Consider the following 22314-nt stretch of genomic DNA (forward strand, 5'->3'; position numbering starts at 1 on the left):
CTCAAGATAAGGAAAACTAAGTATTAGAGGAACAGAGCTTCCATAAGATTAATTCAAAGATGAGGTAAGTTCAAGGAGGTGAGAGCCATTTTTGCAACTTGCAAAAAGATCAGCTCTTGGCACTCACCGTTGCACCTTTTCAGAACAATCTCAACCCATCCAGTACTGGCAACTGTATTGCACCTGAAACGGTCTGCAGCCTACTGCAGAAACAACTGGAATAAATGCATACATGTTTATGTAAAGAAGCTCAATGGAGAACATCAACATTTTGGCCTAATCATCTCATGCTAGGAGGCAAAGCCAACTATTTCATATAAAAGCTATTTTTATCATCCGTATTTTAACTAAAGTGCTTGCAATTATAATGGCAAAATTAGTTTTGTAAAAAAATAAAAACTAAAAAATTGTATTTAAGAAAAATTTCCAGCATTAAACAACAGGATGTGATGTGTTACTTAAAAAAGAAAAAAAGCTCCTCTTTGATCTGGAAGACTTGAAGACACCAACAGGTCATTTCTCTTCTTCTAAAACATACATGTAAACATACCAGAATCATCACAAATAGCGACTCTTCTTAAAAGAATGTTTTTGACGACAAGTTCACTCTGCTTCCCTCACACAAAGCGGACAGCTGAGAATCAATTCACATTGTAATGTCCAAAGACAACCTTCAGTGCTCAGTAACAAGTCTGTCATCTGCTTCATTTCAGTTTGGTGAGGAACGTTGAGGGTGTTTTTATTCGGCTTGTTTTGGTTTCCTTTCATTTGTTTATTTATTTTTTAATCATTCATCCCAGTGACAATTTGTAGCAATTTATTAACACTTCAGAATCAATTTCCTCCTTTGGAAAGGCCACCTCCCATCTAAGAGTTGACAACTGGCACTTTGTAAACACTCACTTTCCCAGAAGGAAGGCACACCACCAGCCTCCATCAGATCAACTACTGATAGGAGCACTCTGAAAGATGAAACCTGGGGGAAATCTGGCACGCATGCCTCCTTCCCCAGTACAACGGTCCCATGTCATCACTGCTAGTTGTTTCTCTTGCTTTCCTCCCACCTCTTGCTCCCCCAAAAGGAGCATACAACCTAATAAGCGAAGGGTGATCTGCAGGACCAAAACAATTCTATTTATTTGTTAGCAGTGCGGTGTGGCAGATACCCACATCTCATTAAACATTACTCTTCACAGGAAGCAGACTAGCCTAGAATAGGCTCTGAAACTAACAAGTTCAAAAACTGTGAAACCAATCTTGACAGAAACCTCTCTGAAACAGCAGTTGTAAAAAAGAAATAAAAATCTGTCAGTTGAATGAGGTGCTCCTCCTGTAAGAGCCAAATACACCTTTTTTTTCAGCTTATTTTTACCTACGAATCTCTCTCAAAACAGAAGCTTGCTGGTGTACTACCAACCTTCTTTACTCATGTTTTTTCCCAGATGTGAGCACAAAACCATGAAGACACAAAGCTGGATTCAGGTATAACTACCTAAACACACACACTTCATTCGCTGCTTGGGTTGAAGAAATAAATGAAGTACTAAAATGGCCTCCTTCCATCACACATCACATGCTCTTTGACAGGGCCCTACTGATCTTCTTACTGCGTCAGATAGATTCATGAGAATTCTAAGAAAATACTTTTCGAAATAATTAAAATTACTGATGAACAACTTTAAATACAGTAATATCTGTACTGTCACACAACTCATCCCAGACTGTTTTGTTTGGTCAGCAACGCAAGCTTGTTACATTATGGTCTGCTGTAGAAAACTGGTTTTACTAGCAAAAAAGGTGATAAGCTTTAGATGCATGTGTACAATTTCATTTTACAGTTGTTGCAGCTTTAAATTAATTGCTGATGTTTAAGCAGACAAGAATATGCCTCACACGTGTCCATATTCTTAATACAGAGAAATGAGAGGGAAGTTACAATTTCACAAGTTCTAAAGCCCACAGTGGTCTGAAGCAGTTCACCACATTTTGTTCTTCACATCAAATTTACTTGAACATCATCTGTCCTTAAAGCAGCATTCTGATATTTCTAAGCTACCTGGATGGAAGGTCACCTCCAAGCCTGTTTTTCTGTCTATTCCACACAAATTAGCCTTCTTATATGGTGGAGCTCATTATTTGACCCTACTCATACTCAGATATTCAGACATGTAAGTAATACGTAAATCTGTTTCATTTTGAGAAGCATTTGGGGTGGTTTGTTTTGCATTAGGTCACTATATCTGGCATTTTTGTCTCTAACGTCTTTGCTTGCTTAATAAAGAACAAGGTTCCCAACTGCTACTGTTTCAATTACAAAATACATTTTCATGGCTTTAGGTAGCAAATATTTGTAACAACTACTAAAGCAAACCCCTCCTACAACGGTAGGAAATCCTCCCACTAAATCAAACGTTACATGAAATGAAACTGAACGTACACTGGAAGCATACATCGTTACCCATTTACAGTAAAGGCCCTCAAACACAGAACACCAAATTTTGCTCTTTCAAGAAACGCACGAAAACAGAAAACCAACACCAATGTACAGACTGGCAATGATCACTCAGCAGGACCCGTTCCTTCAAAATACTTTTAAAATGCTACTCGATTTAATTTAGGTGAAACAGAGGGAAACAATCCCACGTTGTCAGAATTTTATGATGCACCCCTACATCGAGACACGTAAGAGTAATGACTTGTTCCGGCGCTAAGCAGCCCTGAGTTCAATTGAAGCTGTACATACTCAAAGCCTCCAAACACCATGGTCCTTAACACAGGTATCTATACTTGAAAACGCCTGGCCTCTGAAAGCACACATGCTACAGACACAAATATTAACATCAAAACCAGCATGAGCCACAGCCAGGATACAAACCATCCTGAGTGCATGTCGCAGAACAGAAATAAAAAGGCACAGGCAGCCTGGCCAACAGCAATCCCCAACCACCTCTGGCTTTAGAATCCAGTTGCTACACGGCAGAGCAGTGCTCTGATCCTAAAAAATTAGTCAAGAAAGGGATACCACCATGTGCTTACTCAACTTGCTGGTGCTCTAGCGGAAGCAGTCTATTGCTCGTCAGAAAATGTATCTCTAAACACAGAGAAGATGACAGCCACAGCTATGCAGAAAGTTGTAAGCTATTAAATGCCTTCAGAAAAAAAAAAATAAAATGCTGCCTGAATTACCTTTTGCACTGCATCTCCTAGGATGGACTTCAGAACGAAGGAAACAGCTGTTATCTCAGTGGGACTGTCTTGGTTTGTTTGTGACATAATTATATGCTCGTATTTCTGGAGGGCAGCAAATTTGGTTTGGGAAGCAGAAATAATAACAAGTTGCACCACATCAACTGCCAGTGACAAAGCAAGCTGCTGGAGTGATGAAGTGGCATTACTGCACCACTTGGGAAAACCAATAATGGCATGCACAGCATACAGCTTTAAGAAACCAAGAAAGCAAGCTTCGGGGAAGGAAATCACATGTACACAAACACTAATAATAAATAACAACAAACAGGAGGTCTGTTTATTACATTATGCAGAACCTGGAAGAAATCATTATTCGTCTGCTTGCGTGCTCAGTCTGTATTTTAGACTGCAAGAAGTACTTTCTAACAGTCAAAAAACTACAGGCATGAAGGTGGATGAGTGAGTATCTGATTTCATCAGAAATCTCAAATATAAGTGCTGGAAACCAGAATCATCAAATGAAGACCACAAAGCAGACCAGACACATTCCAAAATAAATGAAAAAAAAAAAGTTTTAGATATATATATTACATAGAAATTGGAAAAAGAGCCTCACTGTCAGCTCCTTGAGCCAAAGGATATCATGCAGAAAATAGGAAACCTAATTAGCAAAAATATTCTGCTTGTGTAGCTTTCCCCGTGGAACAAAACTACCAAGAAGAAAGGACGCAAGATCGACTCTGTCTTTTAGTAGGTAATTCCTGAAGAAAGTGAAGAGCTTATTGTAACTTATAGTATTTCTAAAAACGTCGTATTTTAATTACAGAGTGAGGTTAACCTTTATTCTCATGCACATGCTCAAAAAGGTAAAATACGGCTTATTACAAGAACATTTCAATCTGAGAGATTAACACATTACTATTTATTTCTATTGGCGGCATGCCCAAATACCCCAGATCTGCAAAACTGATAGTAAAAAGGAAAATATTTCTGGCCTCAAAGAGAGGAGATCTGTGGTTGCCTGGAATGTGTAAACAGCCAGAGCCTGTTTTACTTCCCACCCCCACTCTCACCTCCTCTACGTAACCCCTTCTAACATCAACACGGAGTGCTGCTGTCAAGCATGGGAGAGCAGAAATGTGGCAACATCAAAAAAAAAAACACCAAAATTCCTGACATTTTAAGATGCAAGAATTAGGATTTATTAAAACATGACGGTACCACACAAATGGCTAGAAACAAAAACAATGCTGCACAAGACCAGAAATTTTAAAAAAAGAACAAAAAGATGAGCAATCAACTGAGCAGGCTTGCTGGATGACAGATCTGGTAAACACAAACTAAGAGAAACCAAACGCTCCTCTTCAGGTTATCTCTTGTGCAACTAAAGATCAGCCAGACCTGTGTTCTGTCAGAGAATACAGACTGCAGTCCTACAAAACAGAAGGGTTATTTTCATAGAAATCTACACAATGTAATGAAACCGATGCCAAAATTTAATGTTGGTATAAATTACTTCTGCAAAAACAGAAATCATTACTTGCATAATGATATATACACCCACAAAGTAGTAAGCCATAAAAATAAGATATCATCACATCCTTAAGAAGTTTAGAGTATAATTAGATCAGTGGTTTTTAAATCTCTTTAATTTGTGGACCTATAAAGTTACCTTGGATAGTAAATTTGCACAGAATGACAAAGACTTCCTTTTTTTCCCACGTCTCTAAAAAAAGAGGCAGTGAGTCCCCAGCAGCTCGCAGGCTGTGGTTTGAAACTACAGAATTAGAGAACCGATAACTGTGACTGCTGTTACTCACCTAGCAGCTTCAGTCTTCAAAAACAAACCAAACAAGAATGTACAAAACAAGAAAATGGCAACTGGATCATCTGAGAAAATGGCTGTGTACCATGGCAATCTCAGAAAACCTGACAGAATCAAAAGGGAAGACTTACAAAACACGTATGTTTCTATTTTCTTCAGTGTTAGACTCCACGCCAGATTTTGAGAGAGGGAACGATGCAGAGTCTAACACTAAAATGCAGTTTCACAATGCTGCTTACAATTAATAGGTCAAACAGCCTTCATACTTTTCCTTCCTTTTAATTGTGCTGTTTTTAAGAATGCATTTGGCCAACGTTCAAAGGAAAACATCCATAGACTAATGAGGGTAAAATGCTGGCTCAAAGGAGACAGAACCAAACGGTCTGTCACTGTAATATTTGCAAACTGCTGAAATCAATAATAAATTCAAGCAAACCAAATGCAGCATGCACAAACAGAAATCAAATGGCTGAGGGGATTGGCAAATACATAAATGATGTCTCAGGCCACAGGGCACACTTTCTCACATACGTTAGTGCATTAAATAGGCTGGCAAGATGTTGGCTCCGATTGAGACACCAGAGAAGTAACTGTATGTATTTCCAAAGACAAGGGGAACGATTAAGACAACACCAACAGTGCAATCATACACGTATGTAAAATAACTCCTGATGGAATGGGAACTATTTATAAAATGCCCACGTCATCAAATGAAAAAAGAGCTGAAGCGGTAAACTTGTTTTTTAAAATGAGAGCAAACTTAATGCTCTTTCTGCCTTATTTTTCTTACTCACTGTTGACACACACAGAACTACCCCCGTGAAAACCAGCAATTTAAAAAAAACACATACACCACACCACCAACACACAGACACAGATGGATTTTTGTTTCCTTCTTGTTGTTTTTTTGCTTCCTTTCAGGAGCAGTGAAACCTTGATGTTTATTTCTACAATGAGCATCTAACACAAAGCACTGCGCTGCCTTCAAACTGAGCTTGGTGGGTGCCCAGCAAACCAGAGGCAGGATTCAAGAAGGCTTTGTTTCATTTGCATCAACTTGTTGGCTAAGAGATTGGTACTCCATGCAAAGGAAGGAGAGCTAGGCTGCTGAGACTCAAAAGGGAACGGAGGAAGCACAGCTCCAAGCAAGATGTAAAAGGGCGTGAGATTCTCCCTTGCCAAGTGGGAAGGCTGCATGTGGTCTTCTCAGAGGACACGATGCTGGTAACCCTTCTGCAAAAGACAAGCATCAGGTGCTGGACTCAGCACGTTGAGCTTTTTGGATGTAGGCCACAGCTGGCAGAAGAGTCTTGAGATTACACAGATGGACAGTGACAAGAGCATCCTGCCACTGCCTGCCAGGTGCTGTATGGGTGGCTGTGGCTATAGGGCTTCTTACTCCTTCCAACACAGGCTGGCCTGAAAAACTAAAGGCACTTCTCTGAAGAAAGTCACAGGCTCTAATCACCAACCTAAGTCGGTCCCCTTTTAAAACACGCGTTTGCAATTTCTAATCTCTAAGTCCTACATTTCATACTGCAACATACTAGTTCTATAAAAATATAAATGAAACCAACACAGCTTCTGCACATTTTAAAGAAACTGGACTCTGAATATGGACATCTTGTTTGTCAGCCACCCAAACATCAAAGAACGCTGTGAGAATTCAGATAAGAATGGCATTCAAAATAGATGATGGAAGTTCTACCACACACACACACAGAGAAAGAAAAAAACCCCAACTGCTTACATAGGCTACAGGAAACGGACACCACATTCTCTTACATACGTAATTACAAGAATACTGACTTTCAGTCCTAAAGCTGAAGTCACGCACATCATTAGACTTCAGGAAGGGCTGGAAAATACTGACCTAACCCACCAAGAATCTGCACTGTCATCATAGGAGGCTTGATCCTAGAAGTCTTCTGCACGTGCCAAAAGTAAGTTTCAGGCCGTATCTTTAAATGGATCTGTTGATTGTTCACGACACAAATGTATAACCAACTTCGTCTTTGCTGGCATTACCCACATGGTGTAGAACTCACAAGAAGAAAAAAAAAACCAAACCAACTACTATGGAACATCAGAAACATCCACTAAAATGGAATCCCTTGAATTTCACTACAGACTCAAGTATTCTTTAGTAGGAAAAAGAAAGATAAAAGAAAAAAAATTTAACAGCTAGTACAGAAAGGTTGGAAAAACCCCATCAAGCAATTAATACCCTAAATGCAACTCTGTCTTCCAAGAAAATAACTCTCAAATTAACTGAAGATTAACAAACTAAAGCAATCATTAATTCTAACCCTATACCAAAAGGAAGGAAACACTTTTTTCCCATGATTTCTTTTTGATACTTTGCTATCCTAATTCGTACTTTGATGGAAAGCAGGACTGAAAACAGAACTTTACATTCACACTTTTTAATAATCTAACTGTAAGTACATTAACACACTGTTTTAATCTTTAACATTCTTCCAAAAAGTCATTTGCAAAACCTTCACAGCAGTTCTGCAGGGTGGGAGGCAGACCAATAAGTTACATTCTACTAGAAATATCCAGCTGGGAAAAAGGAGGGCCCTGTCAATTGTCTCAAAAAGATGCTGAGGAACATATTTTTTCTTTCAATAGACATATATTCAAATTTACCTTATAGAAAAAATAACCACACAGCAATATGAAGATATGAGAGTGAACGACTACACGTACAGCTAAATCCCTGCCATTATCCACATGCTTTCTAAGTATGTACAAAATACAGGACACACTACATCTTTTACTATGAGAAATTCATTTATTTCCCTGTAGATTAGACGTACATACACACTCACTGTGCATGAAGCACCTGGTGGACAAAGCCATCATTCACCAAGTACGGTCAAATTGGCAATGTACAATGCCATTAAACATGCTGACATTAGAGAACACAAAACTTCCCACTTTCTAAGTTGTTTCTCCTTTTAAACCCAAAATGCACACTGTTGGTGATGTACCCGATACCACAAAGAATATATTGCTTACACTAAGCAAAATTTGAATGAAAAAAAAAATAAAGGAATACAGCAGTGCTCACATATGCATACAGACACAGAACATCAGAAGAGATACCTACCCAACCACACACTGACACACACAGTCCCTGCTGTAATCACAAAATAACACTGACCTATGAGGAGATACCCACATACTGTATCTACTACCATCACAACACTGATGAAACACACAGGAATAAGTGTTTTGAAGGCATTACCATCTCAGGCAAGAAAAAATTCTGTTAAAAAAAACAATCCTAAAAGATTTTTGTTGGCTGCTTGACAGTCAGCAAGTGAAAACCAGTGAATCCTGGCTTTTATGGTAACCTCCTCCCACTCTTCCTCCTCCTCCCTATAAACTGCCTGTCACGGCCTAAACTACACTCTATTTTTTTTAACCTAACCTCTATGCAGCACCACCAGAGCACGTAGTAAAGACACGACGGTGGTCTCTCAGAAAAATTGAGAAAGTAACTGCTACATGGATGCTTCTGTGAATTTGAGCTGTATACGATAGACTCTTCACTCCCCCTCCTCCCCCCAGTACTGTACGTGGGCCTTTTCAGCTTGCCTTATACTTTTTTTTTTTTTTCAAGCACATAAAATCCTGGGAGAATGAAGCTGGATGAATTTTTATGACACACTGTCATGCACCGCTTTCAAATTAATTGGCTCATTTAAATTAACTGGTTATTTAAGATACTTATTGATAGAAGCAGAAGCAGAGCCTACATTTTGGGGTTACTCTGCAATACAAAAACAGACTCACAAATTCTTAATGAGCTACAATACCTGCAATCAAAAAAAACAAACCAAAACAAGGTAGTCGTCAAAACGGAATTAAAGAAACCTTCACCATCCTTCACAAAGAATGACAAAATCTGCATCCTGCAAACTCCGCGCAGCGTTATCAAAAGTTCACCTGCTCCTGTTCTTCTCTTTCATTTCTGAGAACTGGGAGAGGAAAGACGATGCTCCTCCTTAGAATAATTTTCGTGCCTGTCTTTTATCCATGCCTTTCACATCACATTATTTTAAGTTTTAAAAAGCAAAACGAAACCAGGCCTGTATTTACTACATAAAGCCACAGAAGCTTAAAAAAAGACAGCACTTGATGCAAAAAGTAAAAAAACAACAAAACAACAAAGTCAATCCAAAATGGAAGACAGTTGCACGCATGTAATTGGCAGCACCACCAATATCTCCTGAAAAATCAGATTTGCTGTGTTTCGATCTATTTTATAACCAAATTCCTTTCTTAGAAGTCCAATTCCTACGTGCACGTAATGGGTACAAGAAGAGTTAAGTTTGTTTTGTAAGTGTAAAAGCCCAGATAGATATCCTTGGAAACTAATCCCCACAACACCAACAGCACTGTCTGTGCTCGGATCCTCTGTCCTACTCTGTCAGCAAAGCTCAACTCCATCTGGGAAAAGTGCTAGGAGAAAGGGTAATTTTGCCTCAATCTCTTTCGAGATGAGGGCTTGTATTTTACTTCTAAGCCAAGCAGCCTCCCCACACTCAGTGGGGCACCCAGGCACACTGTCCATTCCTGACTTAGAGACATTTCAGCATGCATGCAATTAAAGGTGCTGTAACGTGTCCTAACTCAGGATTTAGGAGCATATCGCACCTTTCTTCAGCCTTTCTTCAGCCTTAGGAGGATTCCTTTTTTTTTTTTTATCCCCAAAGCTGTTTTTCTTCTTAAGGCTGTGTGTGTGTGTGTGTGTGTGTGTGTGTGTGTGTGTGTGTACACAAAGAGGACAATTAACTCAGCTCATTTAAGAAAACAAAAAACATTAGTGAAACTGATTACTGGTTAACTCCCAACTGGGACTGCGTGCTAACAAAAGTCCTAAATCTAATGGATCTCTGGATGCACCGTGCCCGGCCAGCAGAGACTAGACCGAAGAGACAACAAGCAACTTGCAGCTGCTGAACAACACTGAAACTACTGGATGGTTACAGTCATTCTTAGTCGTAAGTAACCAGCATGGATGGATTGGCAAACGCTCCATATTTAGGCTTAATTTTAGAAAGGTCTCATGTACTTATGAACCATGCACTATGAAGGTCAGCTCTTCTGGAAGAACTTCCAGTGATCTCGCTGTAGGCTACTGGACTGTGTTCAAACCAGCAGACACATCCATGGACACTTTAAACACAGAATGTGTAATAACAGCCATATACATCTTAATCACAACATGGCAACAGAATCGTCCCACCACTGATGTTCTAACACAAGATTCTCCCGCTCAGAAATACAAGTTGCAAGGGTTGGTTTTAATCTTGATCTGCAGAGACTGTTTTGCAGCCCCTGCTCAGTGATTCACCAGGATTCACCAGGAGCAGACAGTGCTACACAGCACAGTGCCCCAGAAGCCAGTGGGCAGTTTGCTGCCTCCAAACAAGAGCTCAACAAACATATTACCCTGCAGAATGACAGAGGGATTCCATCCATCGGAAGAAAATCCTCTTTGTTTTCTTAAAGGCAACGTCAAAGAGTATTTTCCAAGTTTTTTTAATGCCTGAGGGAAAAAAAAAAAAGAAAAAAAAACGTGCTTCTTTGCCGCATCAATAATTTACTGTAGATATAAAAAGGTTGTGTTTCAGTAGGGAAAAAATAAAATAATATCTGATGTTACCATATCTTTCCACCTAATAAAAAATACGGTTTCACATGATAAAACATTCTAAACTCACTACATAACAGTAGAAGGTTAAAAGGTAACTGAGACTTAGGGGGTCGGATGAAATTTAGGTCAGTAAATACAACGCTGTTTTGCAGCAGAGAGATGCATAGAGGAACCACTATAAATTAGTAGAGAATACTGCTTTTTTAAAAGCCCTGTTTCACCTTCCAAAGGCAGTCAATAAAACTTGGCACCGAATTAGACAAAGTAATGCCATGATAAGTAAGTATATGTAATCACTCTGCACTTTGAAGCTCCTTGCCTGCTCAAAGGCACCCACCAGGCTTATCGCCTCGGCATCAAGAGGCGGGGATTTGTTCAGGTACTCTGTGCACTGTGTGACTTCTTGGAGGAAATGAGCAAGATGCAACGAAGAGCCAAACTGGATTAATGCACCACGCTTAGTTGAACTACTGAAATAAACGCTTCTTCATGCTACAGAAACATCGGTGTGACTTTATACTGCATGAATACTACCAGCAAAAAATTCCACTGTAACATCATATAAATTAATGAATTTCTACATGCTCTCCAATTTAAAGAGGACAAGCAGATACGTATTGATTGCCTGTGCTACAAACAGAGAAGGTCAAGAAACGGGGTTAAATAACTATGATCCTCCTATTATTGCACAAAGTCAACGCAGTGATAAAACCAGGAGTTGAGCCACCAGATGTGCCTAACCCCAAGCCTCTTCTTCTGCAGGCACACTAAGAACCAGATACCATCAGAGCGTTGGTGGACAGGACATGAACAGGGTATTATGGAGGCCGTGCAAAGACTACATGTACATCCACACATTCTTCTCTGCTAAAGCAACAAAGAAATTCATCACACCTCTCTATAGCGCAATAATATCAAGGCATCAGTGCCACTTCAATGAAACACAAACATGCTCAAGAAAAGTAATGCAAGATGACTGTGCTCCTTAACATTCAAAAACAATCGTATACTCACACTTCAGTTTGTTTTCAGTCAAGCTTGCAGAAGCAATTTTATTATACTTGTATGTAATTACCAAATATTAGTAGCCATAATTTATGATTCTCCGTCTAGGATGTCTGCACAAGATGAAAATTGGTAAGAAAGGATGACTTTTCCTTATGAAACTGAGTATCTGACACCACTTAGCTTTTCAAGCACTCCAAAGGCTTCTTGTGTTTTTAAAACAACTCACCATCGGTCGTTCTCAAATGAAATTCCATGATATTAATGACCAGACTGCCACAAAAAATAAATAAATGAAGGAATAAAATATCCTCACGTCTACCAAAGAAAACCAACCTAAAATCCATTTTTCACCTTTAGACATTTGTAACACTATCATTAAAATGATAGATTTTGTATTTACGGGAAGGCTGCTATTCCTACACAGAGATGTAGTTCCAATGTTTTTGTTTAATATTCGACCAACTTATCCAAGTAGGCCATTAGGTAGGAACCTATAAATGGCACCCAGGGGGTCTGGGTTCTTGTTGTAAAGAGGTCAGCTATTTCCTCTTAACTAAAAATAGGCAAAAGCAAGGAGGGAAAGAGGGAACGGGGTTTAATTTAGCAGCTGAAAAAGAGTTTACAAAATTACTTCCATCTTGCCTCATAATGAAGATTATGAAAAAGAATCTGCCCTCAAGAGCTACAAAACCTTATTTGTTTTACAGGCAGGCTGGTGTACGTAACTTACAATAATACTGTGAATTAAAAGGTCTGCATCAGCAGAGGCCAAGGGACGCCAGCACCTTGGCTGCACAGAGCAACCTGATCCATCAGTGGTGGCACCTCCAGGTGCTAACAACAACTCTGTTCTCTTCACCAGGCGAGGTCACACTGCTGTCCAGTACACACAGCACTCCCACCAGCTGCTGTTCCCCTGAGTCAGTTTTTTCCACCATTCACCTTCCTGGTTTCCTGTCTCTCTCACTCCGATTACAACCTTTTCAGGATGGGAGCTGTCATCTAGGATATTCCCCAAACGGCCCTGATTTGTACGAGGGCCCCTTGGCACTACTAAAATATAAACAACGTCAGTTCAAAACAAACTACAGCGTGAATTCTAGCACTGAACTTTAAAAGCTGTCAACAGAAAATAGCAAGAGCGTGCCAAAGCATGCCAACAAAGCCCTGGGATAGGTTCTCCAGCCAACCTCTGAGCTGAACCAAGTTCAGAGCACCACCAAATCCCAAGTGCATCTCACAGCTGAATTACATTTCTACCAAGAAACAACAGTGAAACAATATGTCGCTTGCACTCAAGCATGTTCTCATCAATACCCTTGAGGCTCAGGGCTGGAAGCCTTCAGTAACTGCTGCCACCAGTGGGGTCTCAGCTGAGGAGGTTCTTCCAAGAAGTGGACCACAGGTCTATTTCTGGTCCTGCTGCCGTGGGGATGGGAAAAGCCCATCTGTGAATAAAGGTGAGGACCACAACAGGTAAATGTGGCAGAGCAAAAGTGCTGGCATGTACCCCTTCTCTATCAATAATTTAACTGACTTTCACTCTCCTGGTACTCCTCTTGGAGGGTGCAGGGGATACTTGCCACCCACTGAAAAGATGAACAAGGAGCTTTATTCATGGAATGTAACAGCAAAAATAACTCATCGTCCACAGTATGACAGACAACAGGCACTGGTGTTACCAAGAGGGACAAGGCAGAGGATACATTCAGATGACAAACTATTTGCAGAGGGTTTTTCTTTTTTTGTCCTATGAGACTCGAACAGTTGTGTAGCTGCCAATGTTCACAAGCACGCAAAATCCTTACATCCCTCTGGTTCCAAAACATATCTTAAGAAGAGAAAAAACAACCCGGATTGTTCCTTAGATCACCAGAGGTATTAAACTGAGATAAACAACAATTCCGCTCAAACCTCTACTGGTTTTGCCATTACTGCACGTAGCCCAATAGAGGTTCAATGCATTGTTCACATAGCAGCATCATCCCCCCACAGTGCTTTTTTTCCTTCCCACCGTGTGTTTTTTTGTTTTTTTTTTTTTTAAAAAAAAAACCATTACTGTCATTGAGATGCTGTGATTACTACCCGTAATTGTTAAAAACAGAATCAGATCAGGAACAAACTCCACCAAAACACGCCAAACACATTGCCCTGTTCTCCAGCAATCACAGAAATCATAGAGTTATTCCAAAACCTGCCCGGTGTCTCTGTACCCAGTGGTGCACTAAGTGCAGGAGAGGAAGAGGCCTCGTGCAGCACATGCGAGCACATGGCAAGCGAGGTGTGTGATGGTGCACATCATGCATGCCTCGCTTAGGGGACCGCTGATCAGCAGGCAAAGGACAGGAGATGCAGGGCTGTATTTGTCACCAGTGGAGACCTCGTGTTTATTACTGACAAGCTATACAGAAACATTCGGGTTGGAAAAAGATCTCTAAGCCCATACAGCCCAGTTGCCCGCCCATCAACACCACCATCCACTAAATAGTGTCCCCATGTGCCTCATCCAGACGTTTCTTGAACCTACAATCAGATTTCTACCTGGCACAACCTATTTATTTTCACACCATCAGCCTCAAACACAGTTCTCACAACTCAGACTCCACACTCGGGGCCGTTCCTTTCGCTGGGGTGCTTCAGCTCCGGCGGCACCACTCCGGCCGTTCCCCTTCCCTTGCAACACAGCGAGGCCGGTTCCGCTCCCCTCCCCCTCGGCGCTCACCGCACGTCGAGGGCAGAACACCGCTCGGCTCCTTTGGGGAGCAGCGGGACACGCGCTGGGGCAGCGCTCGCTCCCGAGCACCGGCTCCCAAAAACCGATCTACCAACCTAACTTTTAGGGTGTGGCTTCGTTGCTTTCCCCCCTCTTTCTATACCGGGTGTCCATCTGGCGATCCACCGACACGGCGTTAAAACAGGTCAGGGGTCACCAGCCTTTACAACACCCCTCCGCCGCGTTACCCCAGGCGCAGCCGGACGACACCCGCGGGCGGAGGGAAAGAAGGAGGCGAGGAGGGAGGTGCCCGCCGTGCCTCCCCGCTCCCACCGCCGGCCTCGGGGCGCGCAACAGGTCCGGAGCGCCGCGCCCTGCCCCGAGCGCTGCCCGCCCGGGGGAGGCCGCTTGTTTACCCACGCTGAGGAGCCAAGTCGGCCGCGCCGCAAAGCGGGATGAATGGGCTCCCCTCCCCCCTGCCCCGCACCGCGCTGCCCCGCGGCTCTCCGCTCTCTGCCCTCTCCCTGAGCCCGCGGACGGCGGCGGTGGGCGCGGGCAGCTGGCGCGCACACACACACACACACGCGCCCTGCCCGGGGTTCGCACGTCGTGCCGCAAAACACATCAACGTACACACATCTATACGCATACAGAAAAACGAAAGCATTAACCAAATAAAAAGAGAGGGACAGAAACGCGCCGGGTTTCCACAACTTGGTGGTGGTGGCGGCGGCGGAGCCCCGAGGCTGGAAGGGCGCTCGCGGCCGCACGCAGCCAGCACAAACGCGGCGGGCAGCGGCGCTCCCCGCCCGGACACTCACCTGCGCGCGGGCGCTGCGGGCGCGGCTCCGCTCCGGGGGCGGCGGGAGAGCCTGGGGCGGACTTTCCCTCACTTGCCGCGCATGGTGCAACTCCTGGTGCCGGGGTCCCGGCCAGCCCGCCAGCAGCCTGCGAACCCCCCCGCGCCGCCGCCGCCGCGCACGCCTCCTCCTCCCCCTCGGCGCACACAAGGAAGTCCCGGAGAGTGGGAAGGGGAGAGCGGAAAGTTTTGGGGCGGAATGGCGGCCGCGGGCGCGCGGCGGCGGCGGGAGCGGCGCTGAGGGGAGCGGGCCGCGCCCGGAGCCCGCCGCCGCCGCCACTGCCGGGCGGGAAGGACGGGGGCGGGCGGCGGGGCGAGGAGGGCCGGTGGGGGGGCGAGCGGCCGCGCCCCCGCCCCCGGCAGCGTGCGGGGCTGCCCTGCCCGCCGGCCGCCCTGGGGGAACCCCCGCGCCGCGCTCCCACGCGGAGCGCCGCTCCCACGCCGCGCACACGCGGAGGAAACCTCCCCTCCCCCCACCCCTTCGGCTCCCCGCCGCCGTGACCGGGCGAGCCCAGGCCCCGGGCGCTCCAGCCGCCGCCGCCACCGACGGAGGGCCGAGGGGAAGGTGTAACCGCGCGCCGGGGTGCGGGGTGCGGGGTGCGACGGGAACGGGCGCGGGGCCGCTCGGCTGCGGGCGCACACCCGCCGTGCCCGCGGAATGATGCAACGCGGCCGCCGCGCCGCGCCGTGCGGCCGCCCCTCCCCCCGCAGCCGCCGCCGGGCGTTGTTTCCGCCTGGCGGGTCAGCGCTCGGCGAAGCGAGCCTCCCTTCGCCCTGCTCGGTCACCTGCGCTGCAAAGTAAATAACACGCTGACATCATCGCCGCGCCGCCGCCGCTTTACCGCCCGGCGTCGAGTAGCTGCGCACTTCAATCCCCGCCGCGCTCCCCCATCCCGTCCCATCCCATCCCCCGCCATCGGCTTGGCGGGGCCGCAGGCAGCTCGAGGGCCGGGGCCGGCAGCACCCAGGGCCGCACGAGCGGGTTCCGTTCCCGGCTGACCTTCCCTCGCCGGTGGGTTCAGTCTGGCTCCGGCCTTGCAGCGTGCTCCCGGGGTTTTGGCCCCGAAGCCGCTGCGTTGCTGCCAATATGGAACAATTTGGCGTCGGCAGAGGCAGCCGAGCAGGGATGTTGCTGCGGGCAGCGGGCCGTGTGCTGAGCCACACCTGGGCACGGCTGGGTGCTGCTGCGGGCCGGGGTGGCTCCGTGCTGCTCTCAGAGCTCACACGGGCACGTTCTTTGTTCCCAATGAGCCACTGTTTGATTTTCAATAGCAAAAACTGTATCAGGTTTCTAGGGTTTTATTACCCAACGGTGTAAACAAACAAACCACCCCAGGCCTACGCTGTATCCAACTTTCAGCTCCTGCCACGCGTCTGCTTGCTTTGTTCTAACTCCCTCAGGCCAAACACACCCACAGTGGCCTCGAGCAGAGGCACCAGCAGCACCACGTGTGGCTCTGCAGTGAGGGGACGGCCTGGCAGCGGCCTGACGCTGCTCCCCCACCTGCAGCAGGAGAGCAGCTGTGGGGAGGCCGAGCAAGGCTCTCACTGAGGCCTATTGGGTGGCTGCAGCTGCGAGCCAGAGTCGCACAGGTTTGACCTTGCACAGCCTCTCAGCTGTGCATCTGGGGTCTCACACTGGAGAACCGAGGGCTGCGTGGCCTCTGAGCGTGGGGCATTGCAGGGCTGCGCACAGGCACCCACTGCCTGGCAGCCTGTACGGCCTAGGAGCTGAGGGCAGCCCCTGAAGGGAAGGGGCTAAATGTAATGCACAGCCAGATCGTAAAGTGAGATCTGTCAAGGAAGTTGTGTTTTTCAAGCTTGGCAAAGGGCAGCAGCACAGAGCTGAGGAGAAAGACTTGGTTTTTTTTCCAATGACAATGAAAAAAACAACCCTATAAAGGGATGCTACAGTAAAAGAAGAGTGAATCACTGCTGTGGCTGTTCAGAAAATGTCAGCCTTTGTGCGACAAAAGATCCTGAATCCACTCGCTATAAAAGAACCCCCCCAGACTTTAAGAGTCTTTTTTCTTCTGTTTCATAACTGGCTGTACAGGGAGGGCAGCTGGCAGCCAGAATTTAGCTGTGCTCCCCCAGTGCCTAATGCAGGGAGCTGGAGGTGTGCTGTCTTATCTCATCATCGACATGGAAGCCTGACCCCGAAGCAACAGTCCAGGGCTAGTGGCTGGCCTACTGCAGGGATAATAGGATCATAAGACAAAATATTTTGCATTTTAAAAGATTAAAGTCACTGTTATTCTTCTTCTGCTTCCTCAGAATGCGTTGTGTTTTTAACTGTTTCTAACTGTATCACACTGTGGTTTTCTGTCCTCTGACTATACAAATGAAAATAAGTTCCCCTGAATTAGTCATTTAGAAGTAAGTGGTTCTGTGCTAATATGGCTGTAGGTAAAATGTTCTCTTTGTAAAAATGTCCAAAACAGAGATAATTTGCTCCTATTATGAACTGTAAAATATGTGATCTAATGATGCTTTACAGAAAATTAGTAGTAAAAACATTTTATGTGATAGTGAAAACCAAACTGGAGCTTCAGCCTGTGTATACAGCAGCAACATGTAATTTTTATGTTGAAATATGGAGGTATTCTATGCACTGAAATGCAGTGTCAGGCAGTGCTCTTATAGCACACAATTTTCCTGTTATGATTTGTCCCACAAGATAATTTGTGGTGCGAAAGGAAAGACTTTTAGCACGTTGTTATTACTATTATTATTGTTTAGCACATAGGCAAGACTTGATTCCTATTTTGTGAGCATCTTTACAGTAGTTTTTTTCAGATAAATGTTCTCACAGAGTCACTTGTGAGTTCCAAAGCATCAAAAGGTTTCTCGTTCAGCCATTTGTTAATACCAAGAGTTTCAATTTTAAATGGAAATTCTGATTGACTCAGATATTGTCAGGAATTGACACTGTCATTAATATTTTTTCTTCACATATTACTTCATAGTTTTCTTTGGACTAGACTGAAAGTTTTTGCTGAATTGATGAGCACGTGTGCAATCGGACCCTTGAGAAGAACAACATTATTTGTGGGATTTGTGGACATGAGAAAAGGTATTCTGTAATCATCATGTTTCTTTCAATCTGAAGCAGAAAATAAACCAAAAAGCAAAGTGGGAGACCGAGTCACAAAGCTTTTGGAAGACAAAACAACCAGCATGTTTCTTATTTTCGTGGAGAGAGCAAAATCTTCTTTTCCTATCCCTTTTCTGTCTATAGTTTGTTTCACGTGGCTTGTGACACCTGTACTCTCTAGTGATATTTTTCATCCACCTTTTTGCAGTGTGAAGATTTAGATTCTTGGACAGGAATTAGATCTAATCTGGTAGAAATCTAATCAATTCTGACAGCAATTCTGATGCTATTACTCTGCTGAAGTCTCAGACTGGGACACAATGTTCATAGTTTCTCATCTGTGCTGTTACATGATCAGTGCACATCTTCCACTGCTCAGGCAAATTGTATAAAAGGTAAGTGTTAAGCCAATATTTTTGCTTCTATATATAAGACAAGAATGTATTCAGTGATTCTTCCAAGGTGAAATTTGCTAAATAAGTTAGGGAAACATTCTTCTTTACTATATGGAATGTATTGTTTACTATGTAGAACCTGCGTAATTGTTATTACTTAAGATAAAATAAATCAGAAACTCTGATGTATGTAATCTCTGCTCCTCTGATCTATTTTAGTGGGCTGACACGATGGGCTAAGCTAGCTTTATGGGTCCCTTAGGATACCCAGATGGAACAGATATTTTTTATGTTGCTCTAATTTACTTTTAGAGACATTTTGGCCTCCTGCCAGTCTAGGATATAGAGAACAGAGGGGTGATCATCTCTTCCCTTGCCTTTCCTCGTTTGCACAGTGTTGCATGGCCCCAGCTGTGCTTGAACCGCGTGTGGGACAGCTCATGGCTTCCAGCCTTTCTCCTTCCAATGACAAGTTTTAGAAGAGAAAGGATTTCTAAGCAGGAACTGGCTGCAGAGAGTGAAAAGCCTCAAAAATTATGAGGATCAGATCTCCTGCAGGGATGCCAAGCTTTCACAGAAGCTGTGTTGTGAATTTGAGGGATGTTAGCCTTGTATAATCTCCCTGGGCTGCTCAGGTACTCTGGAAGTACATTAATTCTGAAAGTAGGAGTGGCCCTGGCTTACTTGTCATTGAATCATAGAATCGTTTGAGTTGGAATGGACCCTTAAAGGCCATCTGGTCCAACACCCCTGCAATAAACAGGCACACCTACGACTTGATCAGGAGCTCACAGCCCCATTCAGCCTGACCTTGAGTGTCTCCAAGGATGGGGCTTCCACCACCTCTCCGAGCAATCTGTGCCAGTGCCTCACCACCCTCACTGTAAAAAACTTCTTTCTTATATCCAGTACAAGTCTCCCCTTTTTTAGTTTGAAAGTATTTCTCCTTGTCCTGTCACAGCAGACCCTGCTAGAGAGTCTTTGCCCTTCCTTCTTACAGCCCCCTTTACAGAATCACAGAATCACACAATGGCCCGGGTTGGGAAGGGACCTCAAGGATTATGAATCTCCAACCCCCTGCTACAGGCAGGGCCACCAACCTCCACATTTAATACCAGACCAGGCTGCCCAGGGCCCCATCCAACCTGGCCTTGAACACCTCCAGGGATGGACAGGGCATCCACAACCTCTCTGGGCAGCCTGTTCCAGCACCTCACCACTCTCTCTGTAAAGAACTTCCCCCTGACTTCCAACCTAAATCTTTCCTCCTTCAACTTAAAACCATATCCAAGGCTGCCATCAGGTCACCTCAGAGCATTCTCTTCTCCAGGCTGAACAGCCCCAGCTTTCTCAGCCTGTCCTTGTAGGAGGGGTGTTCCATCCTTTGGATCATTTTTTGACCTTCCTCTGGATGTGTTCCAAACATGTCCATGTCTCTCCTGTACTGAGGACTCCACATCTCCAGGAGAGGCTTCACCAGTGCAAAGTAGAAGGACAGGATCCCCTCCATCAACCTGCTGACCACACTTCTTTTGATGCTGCCCAGGATATGGTTGGCTTTCTGGGCTGTGAAGACACATTGCTGGCTCATATCCATCTTGCTATCCACTAGTACCTCCAAGTCCTTGTTGGCAGGGCTGCACTCAACCCTTTCATCCTCCAGCTTGTATTGGTAGTGGAGGTTGCCTCAACCCAGGTGCAAGACCAGTTCACCTGGGCCCACTGCTCGAGCCACTCTAGGTGTCTCTGAATGGTGTCCCACCCCCAAGGTTTGTCAGTCACACCAAGAGCTTCTCCAGAACATGTAGGAGCCTTATGCCTGACAGTGCAAAACTTCATATCTTCCTGAAGAGCTCTTGTTAACACAGAGTACAGGAGCAGCCCAGTGAAGAATTTATCAGGAAACCCTCAAGACAGGTCCAGTGCATGCAGAAGAGCAAGCAAATGAGTTTCCTGCAACCAGAGTGGCTATGCTTAAACGAGCATGTAGGTTGGTGCAGGTGTGAAGATGAAACAGTGCTTGCGGGGGCCAAACATCTGCATTGCACTAACATCAGCCTCCAGATGCACCTCAGGCCTGGGGCTGGTTGAGCAGACTGCCTGGCTGTCAGCTGGAGTGCCTGGGGCATGTTCCCAAGGCACATCTGCTGGCTTAGCTTCATCCCAGAGGAAACCCAGTTCTCATGCTTAGAAACCACTCTGCTGTGTGTGTACCAAAGTAAGGCAAACAGGGAGAATCGGGAGATTCATTTCAGAAGTGCAGATTTGATTCAAACTAAAACTGCTCTAGATGAAGTCACTGATAATTCCCTGTTTCTACTGACATTACATGGTGTAATATTTTACACTTTTAAAGGTTCCTCTTAATTCAGTAGGATCACTCAGGATTCAAAGCATGACTCACTGTTCTGAAATGCAGGACATATGGGTTGCTTCCCTTGCCAACTGCAAAATTTTGGGTTCAAGAATTCTAAAATGCCTAATTTTTCTTTACAGTCCCTGTAGCTACTTAAGCATGCAAGGTATGCTGCATCATTTCTAGATGCAAACTACCATTTTTAGGGTGAAGGATTCTGAGAAGCTCATAGAAGTGATGCTAGTGCTGGCACAAAACTAACTGAATGGGAGCGCCTCGTGTGATGCCATGGCCAAAAGAACGGCTGTGATTTCTGGGTACCCAAAAATGGAAATGTAAGGAGGGAGAACAGAGGCTATACTGTCTCTGTGGTTGGCACTGGTGCAACTACTCCTATAGCAGTCCCATTCGATTATCTGCGCTTCAAGAGGGATATGATAAATTGGAGAGACTGCACAGAAGAGTACTGATAATGGCTGAAGGATTGGAAAAGGGCTTATTTTCAAAGATAGTGATCTGTTCAACTTATCAATGAAGTAACTTAACCATTTAGAAGAACCAACGCGTGGGAAAAGAGCTAACAGAAGACTTTTCAATCTATCACGCAGCTGTGGGGAGAATCTACGGCTGGATGTTAAAGACAAAGTAGCAAACAAAGTTTTTTAAGATCAGAGAAAACCAGTCAAATGGCGTTATGAGCAAAGAAAACAATGTGGATCTTTAACTAGATTGTTAGCTCAAGCACAGCTACTGAGCTTCAAAGAACACTAGGAAGTGCTGTGGCCCGTATTATGATTTTATATGCTAAGAATAAACTATGGCAATGGCAATTTCTACTCTAAAGATCTTCAAAAACAGACTTCTGAGAAGTGGTATTTTTGAAGAGCCAAATGTCTGGTTGGCTAACTGATTAACTGTCAGTGTATTTAACACACATTTCCAGTAATACACAATATTCTGTCAGCAGAGAAAGTTTACTTTGCCTTCTGAATTTGCACACACATTATTTCTACAGGTGCTTGCAAAGTCACTGTCTTTCCACTTTAAATAGGAATAGCTTTGTATAAAGAAAATGAATTTATCCGAAGGTGGGGTTGGGGTTTCTTTTCATATGCCAGAAGTTTTCCCAAGGACTTTATCCAAGAAAGAAACATGTAATATCAGAAGCCTCTTTAGCTACTACAAGGCTGATGAGTCAGAC

General features: G+C 44.5%; 1 protein-coding gene across 4 annotated transcripts in view; it reads right to left on the reverse strand.

Moving 5' to 3' along the window:
• The window catches only part of TBL1X (transducin beta like 1 X-linked), a 197839-nt gene extending 182352 nt beyond the window's left edge, over positions 1–15487 (reverse strand). For all 4 annotated transcript variants that reach the window (XM_052664954.1, XM_052664952.1, XM_052664953.1 and 1 more), the window contains exon 1: positions 15228–15487. The gene's annotated coding sequence lies outside the window, so the exon portion shown is untranslated. The remainder of the gene's footprint in view (positions 1–15227) is intronic.
• Positions 15488–22314: the final 6827 nt, after the last annotated feature.

Source organism: Tympanuchus pallidicinctus, unplaced genomic scaffold, assembly GCF_026119805.1.
Source record: "Tympanuchus pallidicinctus isolate F22 unplaced genomic scaffold, pur_lepc_1.0 scaffold6, whole genome shotgun sequence".
Lineage (NCBI taxonomy): Eukaryota > Metazoa > Chordata > Aves > Galliformes > Phasianidae > Tympanuchus > Tympanuchus pallidicinctus.